This window comes from Actinia tenebrosa, unplaced genomic scaffold, assembly GCF_029948245.1.
Source record: "Actinia tenebrosa isolate PJP-AT-01 unplaced genomic scaffold, QUT_ActTen_1.0 PGA_scaffold3__52_contigs__length_22856419, whole genome shotgun sequence".
Taxonomy (NCBI): domain Eukaryota; kingdom Metazoa; phylum Cnidaria; class Anthozoa; order Actiniaria; family Actiniidae; genus Actinia; species Actinia tenebrosa.
Window position 1 is genome coordinate 1,139,958 of NW_028292580.1, and position 9,621 is coordinate 1,149,578.

Below are 9,621 nucleotides of genomic sequence, written 5' to 3' on the forward strand. Positions count from 1 at the left end.
TTCTTCGCAGTTGCCAATTGCAATGGGATAAACAGAAAGGGCACTTTCAGATGACTTCTCTTTAAACCCTATTGGCACAACACCCACTGCAACCTGACTTTTCCCTGTGAGAAATATTTAGGAAAAATTCAAAATCAATAGAGACATAAAAATGTTATGTACATGGCCTGCTTTTTTAATTTAGGTTTTAACAAAAAATGTAAAATGGACAAAGTTGGTTTTGATCCACCATCAAATTCTGGCATGTGGTCAATATTTTATAATTTCTAAATTATGATGTTATATCATAATATCAATGGGTTATAAGTGCTTTCATTTTGAACATGTTTATTGCTGGCAGTATAATTATGGCCAATGCAGTATTAGTACACATTGGTGTTGGACTCACATTGATACAGTGGCATCTTTCCTATCTTATCTGTTTCTGCAAGTCATGAAACACTATTGTTTTATGTGTTGTTGTTTTTCTTTTTTTTCTTTTTTTTTTTTTTTTTTTTTTTTTTTTTTTTCTTTGCACTTTCAGTTTAAGGAATAATTACCTCCAAGAGGTCGGCCATCAATCTTTATGTTGAACTCGATTTCAGACTGATCAGATGAAGCATATAGTCTGTGTTCTCTTATAGCCCAGACAAGAGTAGTTGGGAGATCAACACAGCAAGCATCAAAACTGGTGTTCATTTTGTTGACATTTCAGTGTCTGGCGGACCACCTTGAAGATCAGGGCCTTTATTGCCTTTACTTGATTTTTGGTGATTAGTATTGGTGTGTCTGAATTTCTCTATATAACAATAGAAGGACAATTATACAAAAACTTAGTATAAGACAAGAGTTTTTAGACTGAAAGGAATGAAGGTGAAGAGAAATAAAAAAAGGAAGAAAGGAAGAGAAATAAAGAAAGAAATAAAGAAAATAAAGAAAAGAAGGAATGAAATAAGGAAGGAAAAATAAAAGGAAGAAAATTATAATATGCATAATAGAAAAAAAGCTTACTCCACTTCTTCCAAGATGTGTAACATTCAGCATGGTTTGCCAAGCAGAATCTGGTAGTCGAGTTTTCAGCTTGAAATACAAAAGTGCCCAGTCAGGTACCCTCATTTCGCGCAAAAATTTTATGCGAGACATCGTCTGAAAAAAATCCCCATATTCCATTTTTATTACTCTTTGATTCCAAGATGCGATTGAAAACCTCTGAAATTATATTCCTGACTTCGTCCTTTTTTCTTTTCTGCGCCAGTGACATAGAAATGTCCGAGAACAGACGAAATTGACTCTTTATGTTTAGCACAAATGTCTTTCAACGACGAAAATATATTCTCACATTTTAGTGCTACAGTTTTTTTTCTAGTTGTGGAGCCAAGGGTATCATTTCTAGTATCTTCATCAGCACTGGAAGAAAAGGCGGGAACTTGCATGTCTGGTGCTGATTTCTTGTAATGGGCAAGTTCTTCCTCTAACTTTGCTATCTGTGCACTTAGGTTGTTGAGCTTAACTGTGTATAAAGTGGTATATATGTACGTCGTGTTTTCCCTCTAAGACGGCGTTTTATCGTTTTCTGACTCCAAATCAAGCTTGTTTAAAGATCGGAAAGCTGATTTCAATAAATATGACCCCTCGAAGCCATTCCCGGGAAATTCGCGCTGGCGCAGAATGCCAACCAAAAGGCCAAAAGTAGAAGTAACGTATACATGACTTGGCTGCTTTTGGCAATTACTAACTTCCAAGGTACGTGTGCCGCCATTCCTACGAACATACAACTCCTTTCTTTGTATGTACTGGATTTCGGAAGGGAACCGAGTGAAAATGTAATTTTTCGCGTAATCTCGCGGTCTCACTCCACATACTTCTTTTTCCACGAAGAACCATTGCTTATCTGGATCAAGAGAAGCACCATGCACTTGAATGGGCCGAAAAGCATCGGACAGAGAACACTCCGCCATCGCTTTTCGGCGGCAAATGCTGCGTTTGAACAGGTCATCTTACAAATAGAACTTGAATTTCCCGCCTCAGTCGTGTATTAACTTATATTTTCATTGAAAAATATTAACATTTCACACCAGCAAAAGTTGTATTTTGCTCAGCTTTGTTCATTCTTCGACTTACTTCTTGTTGTTATGGGTGCCGCTGACCAGAAAAAACGCTGGCTATAAACATAAGTTCATTGTTATGTCACGTAAAAGTCAGTCAAAGATCGATTACAAACTAATGACTTAATAAGTTGACCAAAGATGAAGTCTAAGTAAATGAAACCGGTCTCCACCCAAAATAGGGACTGCAAATTGCAAACTAGTCTTTCATGGCACTCTCGTACAAATAATGAACAAAGCGTCAATTAATAATCATAATGATCAGATAATTTACGCGTACATAGTTTAGCAGTATTGATGCATTTAATTCAAGATTGCACACGAAATTGGGTTTCCTTGCCGTTGTCTATAATAATGTTTCCCACGCAGTCCAGCTACCTCTCTGTTAACAAAAATAAACATAGCACGGTGCAATTAACACTTTTTATCATGTTGCATTGTTCCTGGGAGTGGTAAACTCCAAGATGATGAACAGATCCCTTCCGGGAGGCAAAATAAAGACTGCTTTCTTCTAATTGCATAATGCGATTGATAGGATACTGTCAATGCACAGTCTTTTCTGATTGGTCCGGCTATATTGGTGAACCTACCTACAAATTACATAAACAAAGTCGCGCCACTTTATTTGTGCGGCGTTCTTCAAGATACATGCAGTATGCCTAAACGAGGTAGAGAAAGATGGCGGGATCCCGCATACACATGTAGGGATTGCGAAGCAGTAAGTATATATCTTGAATAATGATTTCAAATGAATCTTTCGCACCTGCTAAAACATAACTATCTACTTTCTAGTACTATGCGTCGTACAGTCAAGAGGAGAGGGAGAGGCGAGTGCAGACCTCGTGCAGGCACAGATCAGAGCACAGGCCTGCACCCAGAACACCCCCAGGTTTCTGGAGCATCGACTTCCCCACATCCCCAGAAATCTTGGCATCGGGGATGATGATCGATGGTAAGTCCTTTCCGTATCAATTCTTCATGCCGCGCGTCGCAATCGTCGACGACTGGAATATGAATGTGCGAGAAATATATTTCTTTAGATCAATGTTTTTATTACTTTGATACCTATCCATTACCAATGTACAGTACTAAATTTAAGCCTGTAATAGACTTGGAAATATATTTATTCTACAATAGATTTTGATGTAGCGTCTTGAATTTTTTGGCGGGTTTTTAAGCCACGTGACCAGTTAGAGCATTTGTTCAAGGAGGCTGAAATCTTTGTGCTCGGACTTTGTGCGCGTATGAGATTCATAGAGCGGGTGCAATATTATCTTATTAATATAGAACTCTTGACTTTATATACTTTAGGGAACAAGAGGATAAGGTTTTTGATATTAAATGAATTTTGTTTCGCTAAATGAATAAACGACATCCATTATTTTCTTACTACAGCCACAAATGAACCGCTGCCGCCTCTTACAGAGGAGCAAAAAAGGAGGAGGAGAATGAAGAGGAAGAGAAGACTTGATTTCCTCGAAACAGAGAAGAAGAAGGAGGAGGTGAAGGAGAAAGCGAAGAAAGAAGAGAAAGAAAAACAAGAAGATATATAAAAATTGATGTTAGTAAACCTCCAAATATAGGCCCGCATTATGTATTTCTTGACGTGCTTATTTTTGGAGGTTTACGGTATAGTAGAATCTTTTTGTCAAACTGATATTTTATATTTATAATTTCTGTACTTAGATTTAGGTAATTTCTGCGGCAAACGTTGTCATGATTAATTCACTGTAATAAAATACTAAAAAAGGAATCTTGGTTTTATATATTTAGTAGCAAGGGAAGTTTGTTTAAAATATCTGTCCGCGATTTATAAAAAACGAAATTCCTCTAAAGTTAGCCTGAGGCATAATAACTGCGAAATGAAAGAAAACCTGGCTACTTTACCGGTTCAGGGTTATGGAAGTGCTTATAATCAGTATCACACAGTGCGCCATCTCTGATTACAAAAAATACCTTATATTCACAACAGGATTAACACGTACACTACATGATGGACGTTACTTCACACCTAAAATATATCTCCCACAGAGGTTTTTTTTCTTGGGCAAAGCTCGTCATGTCTCCTGAAACATGACAAGGCGTTCCTCGCCTCTAGTGAAAGAGAGAATGAGCCTAAGGCAGCCCAAGTTATGTTGTTGTGTGCAATTTACTGGATGTGGTGAACTATGGAGGAAGGATCAAAGAAAAAGGAACTATTGACAAAATTTGAATATTGTTTATTGTATTTAAGCTGGCGACTTTAACAACGAAGCGCTCGATCCGTTAGTAGCTGAAATATTTCAGTCTCCCCGGCTTTGGTTTATAATGCTTGCCTCGGTCATCACAGTTAGAATGATTTATATATACACAATGGTAAAAATTTCATATTACAACCCACTCCAATAATGATATTACATAAGTTAAAACTCTTAATCCAACGTATAAAGCTTAAAGATTCAAACACGCATATTGTAACTAAGACGTTTACGAAAGATTTAATTACCTTTATAAACCAGAGATATTTGAGCCTGTCACTTGCCCAATACCTTTCCTGACATTTGTGTAAATAGAAATTTTAAACAACTTAGGAACGCCTAAGTGATCTCCTGCTAAGATTTTTTTCAAGGCCTAAGCTCTTCATACTCTGTGAATGCAGTATAGGCTGCAGCGGGTTGACTCTTAGCTACTTCAGAGAGCATTTCAATTTCTCCCTTCCATCCAAGGACCTTCTCACGACAATATTGATCTTTGTATTCTTGAGAACCGATGACGGCTCCCAGGTGACGCTGTCCTTCGACTGTAATATTAACCTCATCTCCAATCAGCCAGCTCTTTTAATCCATTCACTAGATATCCATACTTATTTCCTTCCTGGCTCAAAGCATTGTACCAATTGTACAGACAGACAGACTTTTTTATTCGGTATCGAGTATTAAAAAAAATACATTGACATTTTACCCGAATAAACATTAACGTATGAAGGCTATAATTGTTGATTTATAGCAGCAGTTGTGGACATATTTTGCTACTGCAACTGCTAACATTTTGAGCGGACTCATAAATAGCAGAAACAGCTAGTTCTCATTTAACAAAAGAGAATCATTGTTTATGTTATTTCTGTCCTTGAAGAGTTCTTCCCTTAGATTTGAATATAATGTACAGTGAAGAAGGAAGTGCTTCTCATCTTATACACTATCTGGGCAATGGAAGCATCTCCTTACGCTTGCATCTCCTTGAATGATATGTAAATGAATGAGTGTCATTGGTTATAGTTTGAAAGCCAAAATCAAAGTCAGAATTCAGAATCAAAGTCAGAAAATTTCCTTATTCTTATAATAGTATCATCATGTAACTTCACCAATACTTTACCATCTTTAAACCAGAAAGACTTGACATCCTTAGATTCCTGAGCTCGTTTTAATATTTGTCTATTTCGAGATGTAATATCCTCATTGATATAGATCCTTATTCCTCTAAGTAGCTTCTTCTGACGAAGAGCATTTTGCTTTGCGTGGTATTTGGTAAATTTAACAATTATAGGTCTTAATTTCTCCTGTCTTTGACGGCCAAGTCTGTGAGCTCTATCAATAGTGCTTCTGTCAAGCTGAATGTCGAGCTTATCCTGGCAAATATTTGCAAACACATAGGCCTACCCCGGGTCCTTAAGTCGCTGTAATTTAAAGCAACTTAAGGCGATTTAAGAAAATATGATGGAATTTTGGGTAATTTTTTAGGGCGACTTAAAGCGACTTAAGGCGATTTAAGAAGAAAATATGATGACATTTTGGGTATTTTTAGGGCGATTTAAAGCAACTAAGGTGATTTAAGAGGGAAACGTTAGTTTCTTGTAAATAAATAAATTTTAAAATGATTCATCTAATTAAAGGTAAACAAAGGACTGTCTTTTTCACACTACTTATGGTATCTAACAGGTGCCAGCATAAAATCAGAAATGCCAACTATGCAAACTATGATTGATTAATAGAAAGACCTGTCTCAGTAGCCTTGGTTCCCTAGTTTGCATTGGCATTTCTGATTTTATACTGGCACCTGTTAGATACCATATATGGTATGAATAAGGACCTTGTTAAAACACCCTAGCATGCTCGCACTAAACCCATGAACATAAATTAGTACAAAATATTGCTAAGTTACGCTATTTTGCTTTTGTTTTGTCTGTGTAGTTATTAGTGCTGTTAGTACTAATTAGCAACAATTAATTCTCTCATGAGTTTAGTGCAAGTACTCAAGCAGCTAACATTTCTCACTATGATAACCAGTGTTTATTATAGCAAAAACAATATAGTGGCTTAACCTGTAGAAGCAGTCATATGATAGTTGTGAAAATGTTCTATCATTTCTGTTTCTAACTCTTAATAGACTCTTTGCCCTGATTCCCAAAACATTTCAAGCTGTATTTTCTCATGTGAAAAAAAAACTATTATTTTGTCCTCCAGTTCAATTCCTCTTGGGAATCAGTGCAAATGGTCTATACCAACATAACAACATTGGAGTAAGCAGACTTTGAAACCCACAACTTTAATATCTAACACTACTAGTTTCATTGCATTGTTTTATATTGATTTGTGTTCAGGTCAAATGACATCATTATGACAAAAGAGGCAAAATCTGATTTCTTTCATAAAAACTAGCTTATAATTTATATATATTAAGCCTTAATTGCCTACAAAATATTCTAAAAACAGTACCATATAAGCTTAAGCTTATATACCTCATGCAAATCTAATGTTTTACATACCAAAGACGCGAAGTTTAAGAAAATATAAGCTTAGACAATAGAAATCTTCAAAAACGTTTCAGAAACTGTTTTTGCTGTTTACTTGATGATCCTCACACGAAAACATGGCTGTTGACACATAAGCTCAATCTTTTTATATCAGCTTAGCTTTCCTTCTCAGGACAATCCATATCAGCTTCCATAAGCAAGCTTTTTTCTGAATTCAAACACTTCTTCTGACCATCGTCGAGACTCAAAAGCATTTGTTACTACTTCTTTGATTGATAAAAAAACTTGGAAGGTGTCTTTGGCACAGCGTACGTCTTTCTCGTCCTCTGGTTGACTTTTTCAACATCCACAAGAAATCCGCCATTTTGTTCGTTACCAGTCCTCCTTTCAAGCTTTCAAGTATACGTACACTTCCCGTAAAAGTCTCAAGAGGTTTCGAATCCCGCGAGTATAACTATGGCGGAAAGAGTGTTACTAGTAAAAGAGGTTTCAAATTAGGACCTTTTGATTTCGAAACCGTAGGGAGAATCTTCCTATCGGCAATGCAGCTAGTGATCCACTCCATCGAAACTGATACAGTTTGATCTGGAAGTCCGGGCAATTTCATGCTCTGCAAGCCCTCTTTAAAGGTCACGTCACCCCATTTATAATTCCATTATAAATAAGGTGTAAGTACAACTCCCAATATTAGGGAGTAATACATCATCTTTATTCAGGTGAATTTACAGTCAAAGCATATGTTTCGCAGATATATTTATAATATATATTAAGCCAACTGAGAATTCTTCATTATACATTTTTACAATAAATAACTCAGTTTCATGCGATTGAACCGTTACTTTGTCTTTAATGTTATGCCTGAAGGACTTATAGTGGGAAAAGCAGCTCATACAAATCTTTGGGTACAACTTAATCTGAATTATCGAGGCAAGTTGCCTCAAGAACTATTAAGAGAAAAACAGCTCTTAAACCTGATCGGTTCAAGAATTAAGAAAACAAAGTTCTGCCGGTAACAAGAAAAGACTATGAAGAGATAGAAAACGAGCGCGCGTGCTGTGTTGAGTTACACAAGCACGCGGGAAATTGCGTGAGTCCGAGAGAAATGCTAGTCTCGGCACTTCTCGAGGGCTCACGCAATTTCCCTCGTGCTTGTAAGACTCAACACAGCACGCGCGCTCGTTTTCTATCTCTTTTATAAAATAACTAACATACAACTAACATATAACTATTAAAGAAATAATAAACCATCGTTTGCGTTGCTGACGTCATTTCCTCACGATCTATGTTGAGTTATATAAAACGGTAATTGACCAATCAGAGCGCGCGTTATATCTTAGTTATTTTATAAAAAGTTTTGTATAGCTGTTTTCATTCTGTGGACTGTTATTTTCTTTAAAATTCTCATATTCTCTAGGCAAGTTGCCTCGAGAAAAGAAAAGCAGTTCTTACAGCTGTTTGGGTAGCTGACGTTAAAGGTGTAATATGCTGCTACCAGCAAACAGGCTGCCTCTGTTAGGCCTCTTGTTCGAAGCGGCCCACAAAGTATCTCGCCCTCCATACATATGTATATGGGCTCGAGTTCAAGAAGTTTCGGTCCAGATCCAATTATTCTCGGAGCCCCAGTTGATCCTATTTCCTCGTCCAAATCTCCCTCTGCAGGCTGTACATAAAATAAAAGAATAAAAAGAAAAGCATTATGCGACATATAAGATAACATATAAGGATAGCTTGAATTGAAAATATGTTACTATTATGTTTTGCGCGAGCGCGTACGCGTCTCTGCAGTTTAAGGTGGCTTGGAGTTTTCTCGGCACATTACTTTTCAACTTCAAATCGTAAAAGTGATTCATTTGGAGGAAAATTCTCAGTGTTTAAAAAGAAAAAGAAAATTTTCGAATGAGAATGTTCTTACTGAAATGATCATAAGAATTAACACAAAACCCCTACGAAGTATAAGTGCGTTTGCTTTATTGCCCACTTTCTCTATTTTTTTATCCTAAGTTTTTATATCTGGCTTAGTATCTTGAGTATTTTGCCGCAAGGTTCAGTAAATTTGGAGACATTTCTGTGAGAGCATTTTTGATAATTTCTGTTAGAGATATCGGGGGAATGTCTATTTTACCACCATACGATACGCTTGTTAGAGCTAGTTGACAAATGTTCACTCGTATCTGTTTCAAGTTTAATTCGTGGATCAAGTTCAAACTGGTTCAAGCTAGTACAAGGTTCGCTAAAATGTAACAATAATTCCTAAATTAGCCTACATTTTTGGGGAAATATTTACACTTAAACAGTATATATGTTTAGAATTTATTGTACTTACATCTGGTGGCGAATCACGCATCTAAGTTAGTCTTCATGGCACTTAAACAAAGTATTATCGAGCCACCTCAAATAAAACAAATATAATAGAGGCAACCAAGCTCAAATATAGTTTTGTTTTTTCTCCCCGGTATCCTATGTAACCATACACGCTATGACTGGCTAATGAGAAGTTCGGTTTTCACTGTATGCGCGGTCCAGTGTATCCAACTGCTAGAACGCTCGATGTCGGCGTAATAATAATAGTAAAAGCTGCGCCCTCTTGAAAACGGAGTAATGCGGTCCTGATTAATATACTAACATCAATCACCTTTATGAAGTCACTTGGGGACTTGCCCTTCAAGATCTTTGGCAAGAGGACGATGTATGTCTGTCCAATTTCTATATGTTGTAAGAAAAGTAATTAGAATACTGAAAACACAAACAAACAAGACAAACTTCGAACGACAACCTCGTACCTTTTTCCTTAGACAGGAACTTTTCCCC

At 36.7% G+C, this 9,621-nt stretch overlaps 1 long non-coding RNA gene across 1 annotated transcript; it reads right to left on the reverse strand.

Annotated features, from left to right (window-relative positions):
• Window positions 1-8,978: 8,978 nt before the first annotated feature.
• LOC148907561 (uncharacterized) lies at window positions 8,979-9,176 on the reverse strand. The gene is made up of 2 exons (XR_016120624.1): window positions 9,137-9,176; window positions 8,979-9,043 (listed from the first exon to the last, which is right to left on the reverse strand). It is a non-coding gene; the product is annotated as an uncharacterized LOC148907561 (long non-coding RNA).
• Window positions 9,177-9,621: the final 445 nt, after the last annotated feature.